At 47.6% G+C, this 23,270-nt stretch overlaps 1 pseudogene; it reads right to left on the reverse strand.

The window, feature by feature from the left end:
* Positions 1–8,782: 8,782 nt before the first annotated feature.
* LOC131826592 (histo-blood group ABO system transferase 2-like) lies at positions 8,783–20,494 on the reverse strand (annotated as a pseudogene).
* Between the last annotated feature and the right edge of the window lie 2,776 nt (positions 20,495–23,270).

Raw genomic sequence — 23,270 nt, forward strand, 5'->3', positions numbered from 1 at the left:
GGGGTGTGGGGGTCTGCAAGCTTCTCCCCAGGGTTTATCCTGTGTCCTGCATGTATGGGTACCTGTCCCAGGTGTGGGGCTGTGCACGTACATGTCTGTGTCTGATCTGGAAGAAACGGGGGGACTGGGCAGGAGGACAGTGAGGATGGCCCGGCGGGGCTGAGATGCATCTGGGCCGGCTACCAGTCGCTGTCTTTGCGGAACACCAGGGATGATGAAACAGGGAGGAGGCTGGCAGACATCTGCTCCATCTCCCTGACATAGGGAGTGACCCAAGGGGGCTCTCCAGGAGCAGGGACTGGGGACTGCCTGGGAAGACCTCTGACACTGCCCAGGCCACTGTCTGAGGTGGTACCACACTGGACTGTTATCCAGTTTCTGGAGCCCATGGAGGCCAAGCTCAAGGGTGAGAAGGCTGGGGCTGGGTGTATGTGGGTGTCTGGGGCTGGGTTGGTGCTAGGTCCCACAGGCAGGAGACCCCAGAGGCTGGTGTGGGGCCAGGAGCAAGGACTGGGCTCAGAGCACCCAGCAGCTGGACTGCAGTTGGGGAGATGTCCCAGTGAGGGTTCCTTCCTGGCTGTAGCTTCTCTGGGAGGCCCTGGGCTGAACTCTACCTGTATATTCTTTCTCTCTGGTGCATATTAACTGTTATTTTATCTTTCCATGTTCTGCATATTGCTTATTATTTGTTTTCAAATAAAATTGCTTGTTTTCACTTGAACACGTCATGAGCGTTAAGTACATTCCCAACGCTGTGCCACCATATCACAGAACATTGCTCAGGATATCTCCTTCCCCAAAGGAGACCCTGAACCCAAAGCCCTCCCAGCCCATTTCTTCTCCAGCATGGCCTCTCACAACACCTAAGCTCTTTCTCTCTCTGTTTTTTACCTGTTCTGGATGTTTCTGTATGTGGAATCACACAATATGTGCCTTTGTGTCTGGCCACCTATTTTCAAAGGGGACTCAATTTTTTCTGTGTTTATGTGACATAGAATTTCTCTTACTCTATATTAAAACCCCCAATGGGTTACAGATGAGATGTAATCATAGAGGCCCCTTTAGGAATTATGGGCACGATCTCGGGGTCAAGACCCATGTTCCTGCTGGGACACCACAGCCTGACCCCAGACAAGACACAGCTGGTTCCTCCCGTGGCCCCCACAGAAACCAGAGAAATGCAGAAGGCTGGATGACACACCACAGAGGGCAAACGCGTCACTTACAACCCAAAGGCAGAGGAACGTTTCACCTGACTCTGCTTCAAACCAGGCTCCAAGTCACAGGGTTCCACAGGGACAGAGAGCAAATGCATACAAGTCCAGGGGAGAGGATAGGCATGTGGGGAGAGTGTGTCAGAGATGCGAGAGCTCCCAGGGAAGGACTCTGGCAAAGGAAACCCTATGGAGGCAGCGCTGGTCACCCTCAGAGGTGGGTGTGGTCTGGGGACCAGCAGCCCTGGGGAGAATGCGAAGAACCAGAGGCCAATGTAGGTCCCCTGGAGAGAAGGGGGACAGGCAGCCCTGTTTGGGAGAACAGTGAGCAGCACCCATCCCAGGCCACAGGTGCACCCATCACCTAGCAGTACTTGGCCTCAGACAGTCCCAGAAACTCTGGCATGATTTCTCATAGATGTATTGTCAGGAGTGTTCAGCGCAGCGGTGGTGGAGAGAGCAGGGAATGGAACAATGCTAATGCCCAAGGAGATGAATGGGATCCACGGTCCCAGTCCTCATGAGAGAATGTCCTATAGCTATTGTCCCAGTGTCGTCCAGTCACAGGATCCAGGAAGCCCCTCCTGAGATGCCCCTCCTGCCACCCTGGAAACATTCTGAATTGTTTGAGGAGGTGGAGAGGATCCAGGGTGGCAGCAGGGCCAAGGAGAAGGAAGGTCAGCACTGGGAGGACAGATGGTTGTGCCCTGAGCCGCCTTCCAGGGCCCAGGCCCAGGCTGTGATGGCCTCGGACCTCACCCCAAATAATGGCTCATGATGTATGGACTGGACTTCCGCTCTTTCACTCCCTCCTTCCCTACCTCATTTATTCACCATCTCATTCATTACCCCCTCTCTCCTTCCCCTCCACCCCTCCCTCCCCTACCCCACTGCCTCCCTCCTATCCCTCCTCCCTCTTCCTCCTCACTCCCTCTCACTCATCTTCCCTCCCTCCCTCCTCCTCCTCTCCCCCTCCCATCCTCCTGCCTTCCCTCCCGTATCCCCCCACTTTCATCCCTCTTACTCCCTCCCTACCATTCTCCTTCTCTCCTTTCCCTTCCTCCTCACCCTCCCTCCACTCCCTCCCTCCCTCTTCCCCTCCTTCATTCAGCAGAAGACCTGGGGTCCCTGCTCTGTACTGGGCACTAGGGCTTCATCGGTGAGCCCCCCCTAACCCACATGGTCTTGTCCACCATGGGAGGTGACAGAGGGCAGTCTTCAGGGCTAGCAGCGGTGATGAGCACCAGGAATCCCAGAGACCGGTTGCACAAAGAAAAGAATGGAGAGTCCCATGGTCAGCACTTCCTCTAGAAAAATCTAGCCCTGAAAAGTGATGAAAAGCACAAATACGTCCTTGACTTCATGCAATGTGAGTGCTAATGGCCCATATGCCCTGATTCCTAGAAGCAACAAAGAGTAAGTCATCCAGTGTCTACTGGGGTTTTGTGACACAACTTTTCTGACCAAATGACAGCGTTTCAGCCAATATCTCCAGGGCTTCCGAGTTTTGCCAAAGGTCTCTGTGATCCTCTTCCATTGTGTGACTCTTCCATTGACCTCCTTGGGAAGCTCTGTCCTGTCATCCTCCTTGTCTCCTGCCTTTTCTGCAACCCTTCTGTGGTCTCCCCTCCCCCCACCAGGGCCACCTTCGCCAGGATTCCCCATGTCCCTTGGCTGGGTGCCCACATCCCACACTGGACTCCATAAGCCCTATGTTTTGTGCAAGCCTGTGCGCTCCCTCTAGGGTCACCTGGCATCTTCCTGCATCTTCCTGCACTGGGCATCCTCTGATGAGTCTGTGAGGCCAGCCTGTGCCCATGTCTTGGGCATGGAAATGCGAGTCCAGAAGGTCCAGACAACCTGCTCCCAGAACCAGCGTGTGGAGCCTGGGCCAAGAGGGGCCCCTGATCAGAGGAGAAGTTGGGCTCAGGGACCCTGAGGGAGGATGTTGCACAGCAAGCCCCCAGGAGAGTGAGCACCATGGGGGCCTGGTGCTCAGGCCTGCTGGGAGACCACATCCCACCCACAATGGATCTGTCCCCAGGACTGGAGGTCTTCCAGGTGTCCACCCTCCCAGACTGCAGGCTGGCAGTGCCTGGCAGGGGAGGGGCATGGCTGGTACAGGAGAGAGCCCTCAGGTAGAGAGGAGGGGGCAGGCATTCCCCCAGCAGCAGGTGCACTGGTGCGGACCGATGGGGCATCAGCAAACATCAGTGTCTGCAGCTGGGGGTTCCACACAGGCCCCCTCATGAGGCTCAGCACAAGCTTGTCTGGATGGCCTGTGTCCCCAAACACAAAGTCTGGCCCAGGACCTCCCTTCAAACTCCTACTCCCAATCCTTTGTACTCAGCTCAAGTGCAAGAAATGGCCGATAGTTGAGGTGGTGGTGGACGCACAGAGACATGTGATTTTCTGGCCCACGCTGTAACATTGCCGGCATTTGAAAGATCTCAGGGCTTTGATTCAAAAATGGTAGAATGCCAGGGACCCCAGAGAGCTTTCTGGAAACCTGCCACTGTGCCTCGCAGCCCTCCCAACCCACCAGCTCTGCTCAGACTCCCACCAGACCACAGACCCACAGTCTTGGGTCTTCAGATGGCCCAGATGATGTGCCTTCAAAAAGCGATCCAGGTGGGGCAGCAGGACACACTGTGGATTGCAGTAAACCCTCCTCCCAGAAAGTGAGCATACTGCTGGACAAGCTGTCAGAAAACAGCTAGGTCAGGGCTCCAGGGAGACACTAGGGGCACAGTAGTAACTGAGAAGCATCTGAAGGTCAGGTAGGGACAGTGGGAATCTTGGGTGGTTTTGCCTAGGGGCAGCTGTCCCTAAGCCCTTAGTGGGATGGCTCTACTGGGAGATGGGTCAGGGACTATACCAGGAGGACCCATGGCTCCACTGTCAGAGCTCACCAACTTGATCTGTGCACAGGTGGGGAAACCTTGCCACACCCCCAAAGAATTTCTGGAAACAGTAGCCATCTCAGTGGCAGCTGACCTGGGAGGTCAACTTTCCAGTTGCCTAAGGTAGGGTCGAGCTACAGACCAGCACACTAGCCAGACATGGAAGGAAGAGAACCAGTTCTTCATTTCAATAGTTTCTGAGTTACTGGTTTGTTCCTATGGTTAGTATACTTTGCAAGGCCTTAAAAATGTTCTCCCTATGTTCTCTGCTGGAGAGGTTCTTGAAAAATCTCTGGTTTATAGGTAAGATCATCCAGAATTGACCTTGGTTGGCACAGCCGTGCTGGGAAAAGTCTGGAGTTTCCCCCAAATACTAAAAATAGAACTCCTGTATGATCCCACTACTGGGTGGACATTTGCAGGAAATGAAGTCAGTTTCTCCAGGTAAGATCTGCACACTCTCACCCAATATCCTCAAGGAGAGGTGGCCACCCTTAGCAACAGGGCACCTGTGTGGGAAGTCATAGGCAATCCTCCCCTGGAGGCAGGTGCCTCCCTGGACAAGGGGCTGCCCCATGGCTGTGAGGTCTCCACAGAAGTGCATTCAATGTCCTGGATACTAGGAGGAGACGGAGTACAGCACCAGGCCAGTGAGGGTTAGGACACACTACTGCCAATTTGGCACCCTGGCAAATTAAATATAGAAACTGAAAGTTTTCCATAAAGCAGAAGCAGGAAGTTCCCTCTGAACCCCAGCCATCAGCCCTTCTTCCCTGAAGCAGGTCAGAGTACTCCCATGTGGCACTTTCTCTCCCCAGACTGCAGGGAGGGCATGCTGATCACCAGAGTCAAGGAATTTAGGGCCACAAAGGCTATAGGAACAAACCTGGCTAAACTAACCTTCATCTTCCTAGTTACATTTTTTTACCAATTACCTGCCCTAGCTCAAATCCCTGTGTCTCTCAATTCCTCACATATTTATTGCTTCTTTGCCTAAAACATAGAACTGTCTGCTCCAATTGCCTCTGATGGTCTGCATGTTCTTGTGAGGTTCCCACCAAAAAAAATCAATACACTTGGCCAGTTTTCTCCTGTTCATCTGTCTTTGTCAATTCCCAGACCCAGCCAGGGACCTTAAGAGGAGTTGAAGGAGTTTCCTCACTTGCAGCCCTGGGCAGGGGGTGGTGTCAGGTGGAGTCAGAAAAATCCATCCCATCTTCCAGACCTTGGTTAAAACCACCCTCTGCTGGGAAGCAGCACAGGGCTGTGCATGGCTAGGGGAACCTGTAGGAAGTTACCTGACCCCCAGCCAGGGCACTTGGCCCCACTGACAAGTCCAGGATGTGATGATGAATATTAAAAAGGAAGCATCCTGAATATCAGACTTCCCCACCCTAGGCTTCATTATCGCTGCTAATTGTGGTAGCTCCTGTTGGCTTAGTGACTTTTCTGAACTAACTTTTTCAAGTCTGTGTTCTTTGCTGTTTGTCACCAGTGAATCCCTGTGCTATTAATTTAGTGGTCAGCCAGTGGCTGAGCAGAGAGGGCACCCATGTTTCTGAGCTATGGCTACAAATTGGAGGGCCCCACAACCTCCTCCTCAGGTTAGAATAGTCTGCTTGAGTGGTTCATGGAACTCAGAAAAGCACATTACTTACTAGATGACTAGTTCATTAAAAGGACAGAACTCAGGACCAGGCAGCTGGAAGCAATGAGCAGGGCAAGGTGTATAGCAGAGGCTCAGAGATCCCCTGCTCTTGGAGTGAAAGAGGGCTTTACCCACCTCCACTCTGACCTTCATGTGTACTTCCTAACTGATGACATCCCTCCTCAGGTTCATCTGTTAACTCAAATCAAAGACCCCTCGGGCACCAAACAACCCCTCAAGCAATAGCCACTGCCTGACACCAGCAAGACCCCGCATGATGGACCCCAAGACAATGATTGACCGGACCTTTACTGGCCACCCTCACTCACACCTGCCTAGCGACCTTTGTCCTAGATTTTCCTCATATAAAAGCCCAGAAGTGTTTTCAACACCCTGAGACCATGTCAGTCCTTGGACTTCTGGTGTCGACTGCACTGAAATACATTCCTTTCCTGTGTCACCACTACTCATCTCTCTGCCATTGGATCTGGGACACTGTGAATAGTGTAATGTAGCAAGTCAAGTACCAGTTCTTCCCCTCCCCAAAGTTCACTGCTGCTGCTCCTCTCACTGCCGTTCTGCTGTTGGCTTACTGACATTTCTGAGCTGATTCTGTCAAACCTGTATCCCTTGTTGTGTGTAGCCACAGAAGTGTCTGGTCTGTGAATGTAGTGGTCAACTGTCGACTGGGTGAGATTTCCTTAACCCCTGGAAACTTCCCTCCTTCTGAAAAACAAAAACAAAACAGAACAACAACAACAAAACCCCTTCCAGTCTTTGCAGATGGGGAGGAGCGGTCTTGGTGTGTGGGTGTCAGGATACACCTTCAGCACCAGCCAGGCCTCTTAGCACTCTGCCTTGGCCTTCACTTCCTACTTGCCAAGTCTGACAGCCACCAGAGGGAAGAGCCTAGGGCCTTCCCAGGTCGGCCCTGAGCAGGCACCCAGACCACACATGCAGTGTCCCAGAAGCTTGGGAATAGGTCAGAGCTTCCAGGCCCTTCTTCCCTAAAGCTCCTCATCACTCAGCCTTTCTTCCAGTGATTCTGCTTGGTTTCTCTTTGCCCCAAGTATCATCCATTGCCCTAGGGAGCAAAGACTTACATACGCCTTTAAATGGTTTGGACATTGAATGTCCTCCAGGAGCCACCTCACTAGTGGGAGAGGTGGTAGAAGGCAACAAGTCACAGAGGAATCCAAGGGTCTGGTGTTTCCCTCTCCTGAGATGAGGACATCTGTGAGAGGAGCGGTGACCAGCTGGTGGGGGAAGGGGAGCAGTCACCCGACATGGAGAGAACAGATGCGATAGGTGAGGCTGAGACCCCCGGGTTATGCTCCTGGCATCAGGACTGAACTGGTCTTCAAAGCTGCAGATTGGATGGGTTCATCTTCAGGCTAAGGAGGAAAATGAGGGGAGCAGGAGACTGAGGAGGCTCATAACAGACACATAAAAAATTGCTCAACATCCCCTGACATGAGGGAAATACAAATCAAAACTATAATGAGATACCACCTTACACCAGTTAGAATAGCTAAAATTAAAAAGACAGGAAACAAGTGCTGGAGAGGCTGTGGAGAAAAGGGAACATTTTTACACTGTTGGTGGGAATGCAAGCTGGTGAAGTCACTCTGGAAAACAGTATGGAGTTTCCTCAAAAAGTTGAAAATAGAGCTACCCTATGACCCAGGAACTGAGCTCCTGAGTATTTACCTCAATGATACAGATGTAGTGAAAAGAAGGGCCACCTGCACCCCAATATCCATAGCAGCGATGTCCACAATAGCCAAATTGTGGAAAGAGCCTAGATGTCCTTCAACCAGATGAATGAATAAAGAAGATGTGGTCCATATATATAAAGGAATATTCCTCAGCCATCAGAAAGAATGAATGCCCACCATTTGCATCAACATGGGTGGAACTGGAGGGGATTATGCTAAGTGAAATAAGTCAAGCAGAGAAGACAAAAATCATATGGTTTCACTCATACGTGGAACATACGGAATAGAGAGGAGGTCCGCAGGGAAAGGGAGGGAAAACGGAATGGGAAGAAATCAGAGAGGGAGACAAATCATGAGAGACTCTGGACTCTGGGAACCAAACTGAGGGTTACATAATGGAGAGGGGTAAGGGGATGGGGTAGCTGGGTGACCGGTATTAAGGAGGGCACATGTGATGAGCACTGGGTGTTACAGGCAACTAATGAATCACCGAACACTACATTAAAATCTACTGATGTACTATATTGGCTAGTGAATTTAAATTTTAAAAAATAAATTAAAAAATAAAAAATAAAACCAAGGCAGAAACTGTATATAACTCAGAGGACTCTGTGCTCCTGGATGCTGAGCTAGTGGCCACAGTCAAGGCCTCTGGTGGCCAGGGGACTGAAGGTTTGAGAGGTGGCTCAGTGTCCCCCTCTCTGTGAAGCCCCATGGCCATGGCAAGGTGCAGGGACTGGGAGGGAAGACCCAACCAGAGGCCATCCTGGCTCTACAGCCACTGCAGGACCACTCCTAGCCCCACCAGGCAGTGTCTGTCTAGAATTAAGAAAAAAAACCTTTTCCCTTAATTGTTCTTTTTAGAGATGGTTGCTCAGCATTGACACAGAAAAACATCTGACATAAAACTGGAGCTGTTCACAGCTGCAAATGACCCAGAAGTTATCAACATGTAGTGATCACAAAGAGAGGACCTTGTGTCCCTAGGCAGGCCTCCTGTGTGCAGGTGCAGCTGGGTGCCCTAGACATTTCCATGTGGGCAGGGCTGGGCTCCACAGTCTCCCTCAAAGGGACAGAAGTAGGAACCTGCTCTGATAGCTCTGCTCAGGACAGCACCCCCCTGATGGAGATGGAGACAGCCCCTCATGAGTCTGGATGTCCTGGTGATTCTTGGGCATGGCCTGAATCTCAACTTCTTCATAAAGGGGGTGGGGGCAGCCCAGCCACCATAGGTCCCACAGGTCCTCCAGGGGACAGTGCAGCAGCTGCAGGTCCCACAGGTCCTCCTGGGACAGCCCCTCATGAGTCCCAGTTTGCCCTGGTGATACTTGGGAATGGCCCGAATCTCAGCTTCTTCATGAAGGGTGGGGAGTGCAGCCCACCTGCTGTGGGTCCCACAGGTCCTCCGGGAATAGCACCTTGGTGGGCTTGTGGTCCAGCAGGTACCTGTTCAAGTGGCTCTTGTCATGCCACACAACCTCAGTCCCATTGGTCAGGTTTACCCCCATCACCTGGTGACAGGCCAAGGTCAATCAGTGAACCTCCACCACCAACCCCTGCCCCCAAAAGGCCCCCATGTAGTAAATGTCCCCCTGGTCCCTGGGGATGTGGGCCTGGGACTGTGGCTGGCAATGGTAGCTGAAGTCTTCATGGGACACCTGGTAGGAACTGGGGTGCATGATGCCAAAAAAGGATCTCCATGCCCACATGGTCAAAGAACTTCATGTCCACATCTACAAACACCAGGTCGTCCACCTCATGGAGGAAGCGTTGCTCACAGAAGCAGCTGACCATCACCATGTGCTGTATGGACACATCCTGCCAGTGTGGGGCACCAGGGACTTCGAGGTCCCTGAGGACCTCCAACCCTCCCAGGGGTGCACACGGACCCAGGAGACCGCTGGTCAATGACGACCTAGTAGGTGACCCTATGTCCCACCATGATGGGCTTCTTGCCCTCTGCAGGAACAGCTTCAGGAAGACCACCTATCTATACGGATGAGAGACAAGATGGGAGGAGGGTCACTGTCATATGCTGGCGGGAAGACCCCAGAGCTGGGGGCCATGCACATGTGCACCTTCTTCTAGGGGGTAGGCCTTGGGCTGCTTTAAGCAACAGCTACTCTATCAGCCTGTCCTGAGCAAGTCTGCTTGTGGGGCCTCCCTACCTTCTGCTCCCAGAGATGGGGGCCATCAGCACCCCGTCAAACAAAGGGGAACCTGAGGCTTCAGAGGCAGGAAACCAACCCCACAGTCAGCATGCTGGAGTCAAGAACCCTTTCCCTGTGTTAAGCTCCAAGGCAAACCCTGAAGGTGCCCTCCCCTGGCCAACACCCTGCAGGTCCTGCCCCACCTGCCAGGAGTGGAGCACCTTTGGGCACAGCCCTCCTTTATATGGCCTACAGACTGGCTAGAATCAGCAGGGCTGGCCTCCTGCCCCACTTTGCTTTGAGTGGGTTGTTGCTGGTCTCCACAGAGCTGTCTCTGCTCCCGTAGGGTCCTTCATTGAAGGCTACTGGGCCTCTTGCTAACAAGGTCCATCAGTCAACCACTGCTATTCCTAGGAGGGGTCACCCCCGAACTCTCCCAGATCAGGAATCAGGTCCAGCCCATGGGCAGGGAAGGAGAAAGAAGACTGCTGAAAGAAGAGGGGGCTTGCTTAGGCCCCAGCCATGAATCCAAGAGTGGAAGCTTCCAGATCCAGGTCTATATCCCCCTGGCTTCAAGAAGTTGAAAGTTTAGTCTCTCTGAGGGGACTACCTGTCTCTCTGAGGGGACAGCAGCTCCCCCATTGTCAGCAAGAGTGGTGAGACCCTATGAGACTGATTTTTTTTTTTTTTAGGACTTTATTTATTTATTTTACACAGAGCTAGAGAGGGAATATAAGCAGGGGGAGTCGGAGAGGGAAAAGCATGCTTCCTGCTGAGCAGGGAGCCCAACATGGCAGAGTTCAATCCCAGGACCCCGGGATCTTGACCTGAGCTGAAGCAGATGCTTAAGGACTGAGCCACCCAGGTGCCCTGAGACTGATTTTTTCACACATGCACTAAGGCTACTTCCCTGTGTCTGCCCCATACCTGGCAGCTTAGTAAACTGTTCACACAGGGAAAGTGAGCACTACATTTAAATTGGGGACAAGGCCACACACAGCCAGCAAACATGAGTCAGGTCACCAGGGGGCAAGTCCAGATCCACCCAACAAGGGAACAAGCCAGACATGAAGCAGGGGGAGAGACAAGTGCTCTTGGCAGAGGGCAAGGAGAATGTAAAGGCCTGGAGTCAGGCTCCAGGCACACATGGTATGACCACATACCTGGGGAGGTGGGGTGGGATATGTGGGAGGTGGGGAGGATGCGGTGGGAGAGGAAAGGCTGGAGAGGACAGGAAGCTGCGGAGCAGATCACAGAGAGGCTCAAAAGCTATGTTCTGAAAAGATCACTCTGCTGGTTACCAGAGAAGAATGGGCTCTGTACAGCAGAGGACAGGGAGACCCTAACCCTAACCCCACCCTAACCTTAATCAAACATCATGCTCAATTTTGAGGACTGACAGCTCTACTCTGAAATCACAAACAAGTCCACCATGCTGGCTTTCATTCCTTGCCCAGTATTGTACTGAAAGTTTTATCCAGAACAGTAAGGCAAGAAATAAGAAATCCACATGTGAAAGGAAACAGTAGAACTAGGTCTATTCAGAGACCAGAGATGGCATCATCTTATATAGAAAGCTTCGTAAAGAATCAACAAAAAATTATTACAGCCAGTTCCCTAATTCCACAAAGTTACAGGACAAAATAGCAATACATAAAAATCTCTTATTTGTATACACTAGCAATGAATCATCCAAAAAGGAATTTAAGAAAACAATTCCATTTTAGGGAACATCAGCATTGAAAAAATACTTAGAAATCAAGGTGTACGTTGTACACCAAAAATTAGAAAACATTGCTGAAAGAAAGGGAAACAAACCTAAATAAATCTGAGGACATCCTATGGTGATGAAAAGACATATTATTGATAAGATGACAACAGTACACAAAGCAATGTGGAAATTCAGTATGTTCCCAAGAAATTTCACAAAGGCCTTTGGGAAGAAATGCACAAACTAATCATAACAGCCATATGGAATTTTAAGGGACCACAAGATAGCCAAAACCATCTCAAAAAAGAAAATTGAAGGTGAAAGATCAGACTTTCAAAGTTCAAATCTTAATACAAAGCAACAGCAAATAAAACACTGTGATACTGCCATAAGCTATGCATATACCCTGAAACAAATAACACATTATACGTTAATTAGTTGAATTTAAATTTAAAATTTTTTAAATAAATAAACTTTTTTTGAAGTATGCATCAGATCAGCGGGATTTAACTGAGAGCCCAGAAATAAATCCCTTCATCAATGGCCCATGAAGTTTGAGAAAGGTAGACAATATTACACTGGGGGGACAGAATGTCTTTTCAACAAAGGGTGCTAGACTATCAGCTATCCATATACAGAGGAATGGAACCGGACCTTTACCACACATCCCGTATAAACATTAACTCAAAATAACTTAAAGCTTAAATGTAAGAGGTGAAAGTATAAACTCTAGAAGAAACAAATTGGTATAAATCTTCATAACCTTGGATTTACCAATGCTTTTAGATCTGTCACCAAAGCATAAGAAGGGGAAGAAAAAAAGAGATAAAATAATATCCTCAAAAATAAAAATCTGTCCTGGGTGCCTGGATGGCTCAGTTGGTTAACAATCCGACTCTTAATTTTGGTTCAGATCATGATTTCAGAGACATGAGATTTAGCCCCATGTCAGGTTCCACACTAAGTTTAAGTGTGGGCCTGTTTAAGATTCTCTTTCCTTCTCCCTCTGCCCCTGTCCACTTGCACACACTCTCTCTCTCTTACTCACTCTTAAAAAAGAAATGTAAAAATAAAAATTAAAAATATTTGTACATCAGAAGATACTATCTAGAAAGTGAAAAGACAGCCCCCAGAATGGAAGAAAATATTTGTACATTATTTATCTAATAAGAATCTGTTGCCCAGAATATCTAAAGAGCTTTTACAACTCAACAAAAAGACAACCCCATTTTTAAAATGGACGAAGGACCTGGATAGACCCTTCTCCAGAGGAATCATAGAAATGGTGAATAGCACATGAATAGATATTAAACGTCATTAGTTTTTATGGAAATGAAGATTTAAACCAGTTAGATGTCCTTTTACACAAGTAGAATCACTATGATCAAGAAAACTGAAAATAACAAAAGGATGTTGAAACACTGAAACTCTTAAAACTTGCTTGTGAAAAATGGTGCAGTCTACATATAAAATAGTTTAACATTTACTCAAATAGATCAAACCAGAATTACCATATGGCTCAACAATTGTACTCCTAGACATACACCCCCAAATTGAAAACACTGGTTCAAACAAAGAAACAAAAATGTACAGGAATATTCATAGCAACAGTGTTCACAATAAGCAAAAACCAGAAACTATGCAAATGTCCATCCATAAACAAAATGAAGATAAACAAAATAAGGTAGATCCATAAATGGCAATCTTATTCTGCCCTATGAAGGAATGAAGTAAAATGGTTCATTTGTGGGGGGAAAAATATGGCGGTTCCTTAAAATATTAAACACAGAATTCCACTGCAGCCTATATGCCCCCCAAAATTGAAAGTAGAAGTACCCATATTCAGAGTAGCATTTCTCACAACAGCCAAAAGGTGGAAGCCACTCAAGTGTCCACCAAAAGATGAATGGATAAACAAAATGTGGTTCATACACTGTGGAACATGATTCAGCCGTAAAAACAAGGGAGCTCTGACACAGGCTACAACACGGGTTGAACCTGGAAGTCATCATGCTGAGTGAAATAAACCAGTCACAGAAGGACAGATACTGTATGATTCCACTTGGATGAAATGTCTGGGACACAAAGCTGGATGTGACTGCAGGGGGCCGAAGGGAAAGAACAATGGGGAGTTGGTGTTTCATGCATACAGGCTCCCTTGGGAAGAGTGAGAAAGTTCTGAAGAATGATGTACAACCATGCGAACTCAGCTAAGACCAGAGAATTGTGTACCTGAAATGTTTTAAGGGGTCAATGTTCTTGTGTTTTAGTCACTGTGAAAAAGTGAATAAGGACTGATGCATGTCACAACATGGATGAACACTGAAAACAGCCCCAATGACATAAGACCTATAGAAATACCACTCCGATGGGAGCGATCTGTGTTCCTTAAGTCTGTCAAGGTTACCCAAATAAGGGAAAGTTCTGGAAGAAATTCCAGAAGAAGAAAACTGGATCCAAATGGAGAAGATATTTCAGACTGTCGGGCAGGTGGTGACAGCCAAAGTGGGCCTGTGGTCTGGGTTCAAATGTGGGAAACATCATGATTTCCTCACTTGGGGTTACATGGTGGTTCTGCAGGACAGTGTCCCTGTTTGGGGTAAAATGCACCAAAGTAGCCCATGTGAAGTGGCAAACGTGGTAAAGAAACAACACCTGGGAGTCTGAGTGTGGAGATAAAATGTATTTGTGCTGCTGGGACAAGTTACTGCAGATTTGAAATCACTGAAGAGGAAATGACTCTTCCAAACATCCACATTAGCACCATGTCACAGAAGCAGAAAGGACATCAGACTTTGGGATGGAGGCCAAGCCCTCCCATATCCAGTTCACCCTCCATGGAGAGACCACTAACCATTGGAGGAGGCCACATATTAGCAAAAGACTTGTGGGCACCCCCATGTCTTGGGTTCAGTGGAAGCAGTGGGATTTGGAATTCCAATTCTCCACAATGTTCCACCACAACCCCATTAGAACTGTGAAAAAGCATGAAGGGAAGACTCAGTAAAGTGCACTGGGGATGCCAGAAGGGGAGACTGGAAGGGGGCACCTGGCACTCAGTGCCCATTACAGACCCCGCATTATAATCCCCCACAGGAGAGATTCATCCATTCCAGTCCCCACAAGGGAAGCTGGAGAGTTCATCTCCTACAAGAAATCCACCATCCCCGCAGCTCAGCTGGCGAGAATCTTCCATCACCCTGAACCCCCTGCCTTTCTCCGGTGGACTTTCCCTCCAAGCAACCCTTCCAACTTCTTCCTCCTTCTCCATGAAATAATGTTCCCCTCCTTTGTTTCTTGCACTTGCCCGTAATGTGACTATAGCTTCTCATCCCAGATTGCCATTCTCTGCTCTTCCCAAATAAACCCATTTTTCCGGTCAAACAACTGGCAGTTTGAGCTTAAGGAGAACAGAACTAATAAATTCAAGAAACTTGCAAAGAATAAAATCAATACACACAAATGAATTGCATTTCTATATGCTCAGAAGGAACCATCAGAAAGAGACTATGTATGGAAAACAATTTTATTTACTAACACATCCAAAAGAACAAGATACCTAGGAGTCCCCTGAACCAAAGAGGCGACAGACCAGTCCTCTGACAGCTGTGGGACATGGATGACAGACAGGGAGGGAGACACAAGGAGACGGGAAGACACTCTGTGTTCAGGGAAGAACCAACACTGGGAAAATACCTACTCTCCCCAGAGCCATCTACACAGTTGCGCTGCTGCTCCCAAACTTCCAGACTCCAGACCAACCCTGAAGCGGGTGTGGATACTGGTAGGACCCTGCAGGGCTGAGGCAGGGAGAGCATGAGCACTGAGCCAGACATCAGCTCTCTGACTGAATCTGCATGTGCACAAACACAGCCGTGGGATCGGGGCGTGCATCTGGGCCCATCAAGTGGAGACCCCACAGACCCGCATACAACATTGCAGGAGGCCATGTCACCACACACAAAACCACGGTAGCCCCAGTATCTACACAGCACACCATTCCTCCATGGGGTCCTGAGACCACACACCCCCTCACCAGTCCCTACTCAGGTGGCAGGAGTCACCTTTTCCTCTGGCAGCTGGTCCTGAGGGGGCTAGACTGCTGTCAATGTGGACATGGCCCACGTCCACAGTGGGTCCTGTCAGTGTGGATGCAGACCCACATCCTCTCCAGCTTGTCCTGTCACCATGGGAGCGGCCCATGTCCTCTAGAAGTCTCCATAGCAGGTCCTGAGGAGGCCAGGCTCCTGTCCCAGCTCAACTGCACAGGCCAGGCTTAAGGCAGGAGCTGGGGTCCTGCAACCTTTGCAGGTGGTGGAGGCAAGTGCAGAGCTAGGGGAGCTCACCTTCCCAGGGTCCAACTGCTCCTGCTCCCTCCCAGGGTCCAACTGAAGCCATTTCATTCTGGAAATTCAAGCTGCATGGAGCCCGATATCCCCCAACTCCTCCAAAAATAGTGAAGGAACAATTAATCAGAAACAATATGGAATGACAACAGTCCCAGACCCAAACGGTGACACCGAACATGAACCTGGCTCTGACGCAGACCCACTCTGACCTCAACTTGTTCTCAAGCCTGGCCCTGACCCAAATCCAAGACCCTACCCTAGCCCCCAACACAAACAATGTTCACAAGAATCAAAAGGTTAAAACTGCAAATATCCATCAATGGTGAATGCATAAACAAAGTGTAGTGAAGTGTTTGAATTTAGTTTCAGGGTCAGGTTTCAGTCAGAGTTCCAGATCAGGCTTTGGATTTGGGGTAAGGGTTAAGATTTAGAGTGAGGGGCAAGGGAACAGTTAGAGTTTAGGGCTTTATGTTTATGATTTAGGGTTTAAGACTCAGGGCTTCTGGGATACAGTTCAAAGTCAAATTTGGGGTTTGGGTTCATGCTGGGATTTGGGTTCAGGGTTCATGGCTCAGAGTTCTAGTTTGAGGTTTGGGTTCGTGGTTCAGGGCTTGGATCCAGGGCTCAGGTTCAGAGTCCAGGCTTTGGGTTCAATTTCAGGTTTGGGATTCAGGGTTCCAGTTTGAGCTTTAAGGTCGGGTTAGGTTTCATTGTTAAAGTTAGGGGTTAAGATTAGTTTTAGGGATGACACATTTTCTTAAGTTGTCATCATGGATACAAAATTTCTACGAGAAGTTTCTAAATCTGAAATGTATTTCATCTGGGTGTGAGGAGATGGTTTAGAATTTGAGATCTCAGTAACTCCTTACCAACAGCATTCAGATCCAAGGGTCTCCCAGTCACCCACAATTCTCGTTTGTCTTGGCTCAAACATACCCTTGGCTTAGAAGGGCAAGCTGCTGCCAAAGTTGTGATAACTTCACAATAGTAGAGGTGTGAAACCAAATATTGGGGAAATGTTCGTGGAAAATGAAACAGGAAACAAGTAATTGGTCGACTCCTGATTCTTCCACAATAACAAAGACCAAGTTTCCAATAGAATCTGATAATGTTCCCTAGGAAGGCCTATGGTATTACCAGCACAGAAAGAAGGCCCCCTCCCCAGCTTTAAACTAAGAATTACAGCAGGATACTTCCTACTTTGTGTCAAAAATAAAATTTTATTTGGCTGTTCCAGTGTACAAATTGAGGAAGCACTGACAACATTTTCCTTTCTCAAATCCTCATCAACACATGGGTAAAATGCAGGCAATGTTGTAATGCACTGTTCATTGGAATACCAAGTACAAGGAGAGCTATTAGTAGTAATAAAAAGATATTGAATGTGAAACTCGGAAAAAGCCCCCTTTATGGGCACTTAATGAGGATCCCTAACCATAAGATCTAACATTTCATCCTATGGAATTTACCCATAACAATCATCAATAACAATAGCCTGTTGACCACTGTAACCACCTCACCTCTTGACCTCTAGGCTTGTAAAACACTCCAACCGCTAGAAACACACTTCTCAGAAGCAGAACAGGACTTGGCCACTCCTGGTGGACCAACTCTTACAGTGAAGTCAAAAAAATCCCACTAGGGCGCCTGGGTGGCTCAGTGGGTTAAAGCCTCTGCCTTCGGCTCAGGTCATGATCCCAGGGTCCTGGGATTGAGTCCCGCATCGGACTCTCTGCTCAGCAGGGAGCCTGCTTCCTCCTCTCTCTCTCTCTGCCTGCCTCTCTGCCTACTTGTGATCTCTGTCTGTCAAATAAATACATAAAATCTTTAAAAAAAAAAAAAATCCCACTCCTTGGAAATCTCAGCCATTAGGACAAAGTCACAGAAACCGCACCCAGAACTCAATAAAGGACAGACATCTCATGAAGTGGATGCTGCAGATCACCACCACTGCCACGAACACCACTAATCCCACCACTCCACTCCCACTCTACAGTGAACTCCAGATCTGTCCCTTCCCCAGGATTACAATGGGCATCGCATTCTTCCAATACTCCATCCTCAGAACAAAACCGTGAACTTTCCTCATCAGTCCTGTGTGCAGGCCCACAGTGAGCCCTGCAAAAGCCAGACACCTTCTTGAGAGCACTCAGCCTCTCACGCCTATCCTAGCAGATGGAGGGTGTTGTCCTAGCAGATGGAGGGTGTTGCTCTCCCTGACTTCTGACTTTTGTACCAACTAGAGAATACTTGGAACAAGTCTTGCCATACTCCATGCAAAAGGCATATTCTTCATCTGCAAAAATGATGGATGATGAAACACCAAGGATTTCCTGCACCTTCTTGAACCTTGGTAAATTTGAGATATACCTTGGCCAGAGCTATTATCCCCAATCCCCTACACACTTCCCTTATGCACTCCAGACCAGTTTCTGTCCACTTTGCTCATTCTCAGCCATTGTCTCTGCAGAGTAGTACAGTAGTACCAAGGTGCTGGGTCTGAGGTGCGAGGTGCTAAGTCAGCACCTTGGACCCACTTACTATCAGAAATTAATATTCTTTTTATTAACAGGTACATCCCAGAAGATCTTGCCACCACAGCCATTAGAAAAATCATTATAACAAAGGTCCTAACAATCTGTGCCAATCTCTTTGGCTCCACTCCCTGGATCCAGGGATTGCCTCATCCATGGGCATGTGACCTGGTTTCAGCCAATGAGGTGGGAGGAACCTCAGATCTCAGCCTGCAGAGCCAAGCGTAGGGTGGACCACCCAGGCCAGGGACTTTTCCATTGCACTTGCAGAAGTGGCCTCAGCCAGGCCCATGCCAGTGCCACAGAGGACCCAGGAAGCCAGGTGCCCATAACATTGCTGAGGGCTGTCGTACTTGTCCTGAAGCCTGCACATGCCAAATCCTCCACTAACTCAGGAGAACCCTACATGTGCTCATGGTCTTGCCTGAACAAGATGACCATCTCTGTGGTATATAACCTGCAGGATATACCTGCCAGGCAATGGGGACATACTCAGCCAAACAATACCTACATGGAATTCCATCACAGACAAATATTTTATGGAAAGCTCAAGGCCTAAAGAGAAAGGTGGGAGAATTCCTTAATTGTTGTCTTTTTTTTTTTTTTCCTTTCAAGTGGAGGGGTTGGGGTCAGGAAGGATAGATCCCAGTGTACTCCCCCTCTGACACTAGGAAAGTGTACACCCACTCTGCCTTTGGAAAGGAAGAGCCCTCTCTCTCATCATCCATCATGTTGCAAATCTGAAGTGTGGGAAACTACCACCCGTGGGCCAAATGGGACCTCTCCCTGTAATCTGTCAATCAAGTATGGTTAGAACATTAGTTATGGAGGTCTATGGCTGCTTCCAAGCCACAGTGCAAGAGTGGGGTCATTGTCAGAGACACCACATGGACTGCAATACCTAACAGAAAATCTTAACAGAAGACTTTACAGGAAAGTCTGTGCCAATCCCTGGTCTCAAAGATCCTAGGATCATGTCCCTTGTTTGAGTAGAACATAATGCCTTCTGTGTAAAATCTAATTTCTTCACCCTCAAAGGCAAGGGCTTCCATCCTTTTAGCCAGAAGTCCATCTCCATTCTCCTCTATTTACACCTTGAATGGCACATCTACATGTCTGCAGCCCAATGGGAATTCACTGTCGTTTACTTGGTAGTGATGCTAAGAAACAGAGGTGTAAAGGTGAACTTGTGAGGGTGAGCATGTGTTTCCTTTTTATTAGCCACAGTGTGCAAGGAGAATACAATGCAGTAGCATGCTTTCTGTCCCACAGGAATGGCCATGCAATGTAGTTCCATAATGATCTCAGAAGGAATCCACCTTCATAGAATAAACTTCATTTGGGAGGACTCCCAAATCCCTTGTCCTGGACACTATGTTCCACTGAGGCTGGGGGCACACAGAGGAACAGAGACTCGCCCCACCCATCAGGGTTTTGAAGGATGCCTGCTGTTCCAGGGCAAAAGATCCTGAAACTATTCATCTGCCTGTCATCCTGCCAGGCATCTGTTTGACAGAACTACTCCAAGCAGAAAGGGCAGACTGACAGACAACACATGATAGCCTTGTGTGACAAGTGCCACAACAGGGGACACTCAGAAGGACTGGGGGTGTGCAGGGTTGGCCATACCTGGGGGTAGGGGGACCAGGAATGCTCCAGGAGGGTGATCACAGCTATGTCACTATGGGGGATGCTCGGGAGGACTGGGGTATGCAGGGTAGGCCAGACTGGGGAGCAGGGAGACCAGGAGTGCTCCAGGAGGATGTCACAGTTGTGCCCGTGTGTGGCTACATGTGTCAGCGTGACCAGACATGGGCCAGACCAGAAATGAAAGGGCAGGTGGGTGAGGGGTGGTGTCCCTAAACTGTCTTCTGCAAGGCAAAAGTTTGGTAATGAGATTTCTCTCAGTATGATTTCACTTCACATGCATCTTTGAGTCCCTAAAGCTGATTGTGTAGAACATGAAGTATGTAGTTGGCCATTGCTTTCAAGTCTGAGGTGCCAGGGGCAGAGCACACTGGATATTTCATACTCTGCTTTCAGTATGATGACTTTTCCCACCTTCATTTCTGACCCAAGGACAGGGAAGAAAGGAAAAACAGATCTTCATTTTGAAATGTCAACAAAAATCCACAAACCCAAATTCTCACAGGAGCTGAAGGTTCAGGACCAGGGTGACAGGAAGGGGAGCAGATAGCAAGGAACCAAAAGAACGCATCATGTGCATGTGAGCTGGCCCACTTCTCTACCTGTCGGAAGCAAGCCATGCCTGATAGGGAGGAGTCACACCTGCACCTGGTCTGTCTGTTTACTGCCTTTGAGCAGAGCAGAGGATGTGCTGAGCTGGGTGTGGGTGTCAGGGGGAGATGCCCAGCTGGCCACAGATTCTATCTGCAAGTACCTGTAGGACCAGTTCCTGGTCCTCAGCTAAGATAAAACAATAATTATGTTTAGTTACCTATTTCCTGAGACAGGTAATGTGCTCAGTGCTTTGGTGACTAAATCCTCTCCCGTTTTATTTTTTTTAAACACCTAAGGCAGGAAAGATTGATGTACAAAAATCTGCCCATAGTTAATGTATGTAACTTGACCCTGACCCTAACCCTAAAAGCTAGTTAAGATATACTCAATTTAGAATATTTCTCATAATTAGAGGATGGTTTTTAGGAGCTAAGGAATTTAGGGACCAACCTTCTCTGTTTTATTCTCCCTTGAATCTGGTAAGTCAGAGCACTTTTGACTAGTGCTATCTGGAGAGTGGCCACACGGGGGAAACAGCGAGTAAACATTGCCGCAAACCCCACTGCAAAGACAATTCTTCCTTCATCCTGTGAAACTTTGTTCATTCAATGTTTACAGATCATTGTAGAGATTATGAAAAGTGTGACTTTGCTAAATTTTTTAAAAACCAAACTAATTCTTTCAACCTGTTAAGAATAAAAGATGTTTTCTAAAATCTCAAACTTGGTGAGCCCATGAAGGCCCAGGTGCCTGGGAAAAGGCTATTACTATTGAATATATTCAGGTCTACTTAGGAAACAAGGATGACTTCTATTCCACTTCTTTTCAGGACGAATTTGCGTTGACTAACTGCACTGAATCCAAACAAAATAGTGCAGTTCAGAGGATTACAAAGAAAAATCAACAGCCTCCAGAAGAATGAAATTATTGGAAAAATTAGATAGCTATGTATAGAATGAAGCTTGACCATTCTCTTACACCATACACAAAGATAAACTCAAAATGGATAAAAGACCTCAAAGTGGGCAGGAATCTATCAAAATCATAGAGGAGAACATAGGCAGTAACCTCTTCAACATCAGCCACAGCAACTTCTTTCAAGACATGTCTCCAAAGGCAAAGGAAATGAAAGCAAAAATGAACTTTTGGGACTTCATTGAGATCAAAAACTTCTGCACAGCAAAAGAAACAGTCAACAAAACAAAGAGGCAACCCTCAAAATGGGAGAATATATTCTCAAATGACACTACAGACAAAGGGCTAATATCCAAGATCTATAAAGAACTCCTCAAACTCAACACTCAAAAAACAGATAATCATATCAAAAAATGGGCAGAAGACATGAACAGACACTTTCCCAAAGAAGACATACAAATGGCTAACAGACACACAAAAAAATGTTTATCATCATCAGTCATCAGGAAGTGTCAAATCAAAACCACATTGAGATACCACCTTATACCAGTTAGAATGGCAAAAATTAACAAGACAGTAAACAAGTGCTGGAGAGGATGTGGAGAAAGGGGAATCCTTTTGCACTGTTGGTGGGAATGCAAGTTGGTGCAGCCACTTTGGAAAAACAGTGTGGATATTCCTTAAGAAATTAAAAATAGAGCTACCCTAAGACCCTGCAATTGCACTACTGGGTATTTATTCCAAAGATACAGATGTAGTGAAAAGAAGGGCCATCTTTACCCCAACGTTCATAGCAGCAATGGCCATAGTCACAAAACTGGAAAGAGCCAAGTTGTCCTTCAACAGATGAATGGATAAAGAAGATGTGGTCCATATACACTATGGAGTATTATGCCTCCATCAGGAAGGATGAATACCCAACCTTTGTATCAACATGGATGGGACTGGAGGAGATTATGCTGAGTGAAATAAGTCAAGCAGAGAGAGTTATCATATGGTCTCACTTACTTGTGGAGCATAAGGAATAACACAGAGGACATTGGAAGGAGAGGAGAAGGGATTTTGGAAAAATTGAAGGGAGAGATGAACCATGAGAGACTGCGTGTTGGAGGGGAGGGGGTGGGGGTTCGGTGAATCTCATGGTGGGTATTAAGGAGGGTATGTATTGCATGGAGCACTGGATATGATGCATGAACAATGAGTCTTGGAACACTGAAAAAATAAAAAATAAAGTTTAAAAAAAAAAGAATGAAATTATTCTGCTTCCTTACACCATACACACAAATAAACTCAAAAGAGTTTCAAGACCTCAATGGAAAACCTGAAACCATAAAAATCCTGCAAGAGGACACAGACAGTAACTTCTTCACATGGACCAAAGCAACATTTTTCTGGACTGTCTCCTAAGGCAAAGGAAATAAAAGCAAAAATAAACTACTGGGACTATATCAAAATAAAAATTTTCCACAGAGCAGAACTAGGAAGAAGTAATAATAAGAAGAAAACCTACTGAAATGGAGAAGATTTTGCAAATATTCTATGCAGTAAAGGGATAGTGTCCAAAATACATGTACAACTCAACACCCATAAAAATAACAATCCAGTTAAAAAAAATAGTCAGAAGACATGAACAGACATTTCTTCAAAGAAGAAACACAGATGGCCAAAGGTCCCATGAAAAGATGTTCACCATCACCAAGCTCAGGAAAATGCAAATCAAAAGTATAATGAGATATTACCACATACTGTCAGAATGGCACTCATCAACAGCACAAGAAAAAACAGGTGTTGGGAGGATGTGGAAAAAGGCGAACCCTCATACACTGTTGGTGGAAAAGCAACCTGCTGCAGCCACTCTGGAAAACAGCATGGAGCGTCATCAAGATG

Source organism: Mustela lutreola, chromosome 1 (genome assembly GCF_030435805.1).
Source record: "Mustela lutreola isolate mMusLut2 chromosome 1, mMusLut2.pri, whole genome shotgun sequence".
In the NCBI taxonomy this organism is placed as follows: Eukaryota; Metazoa; Chordata; class Mammalia; order Carnivora; family Mustelidae; genus Mustela; species Mustela lutreola.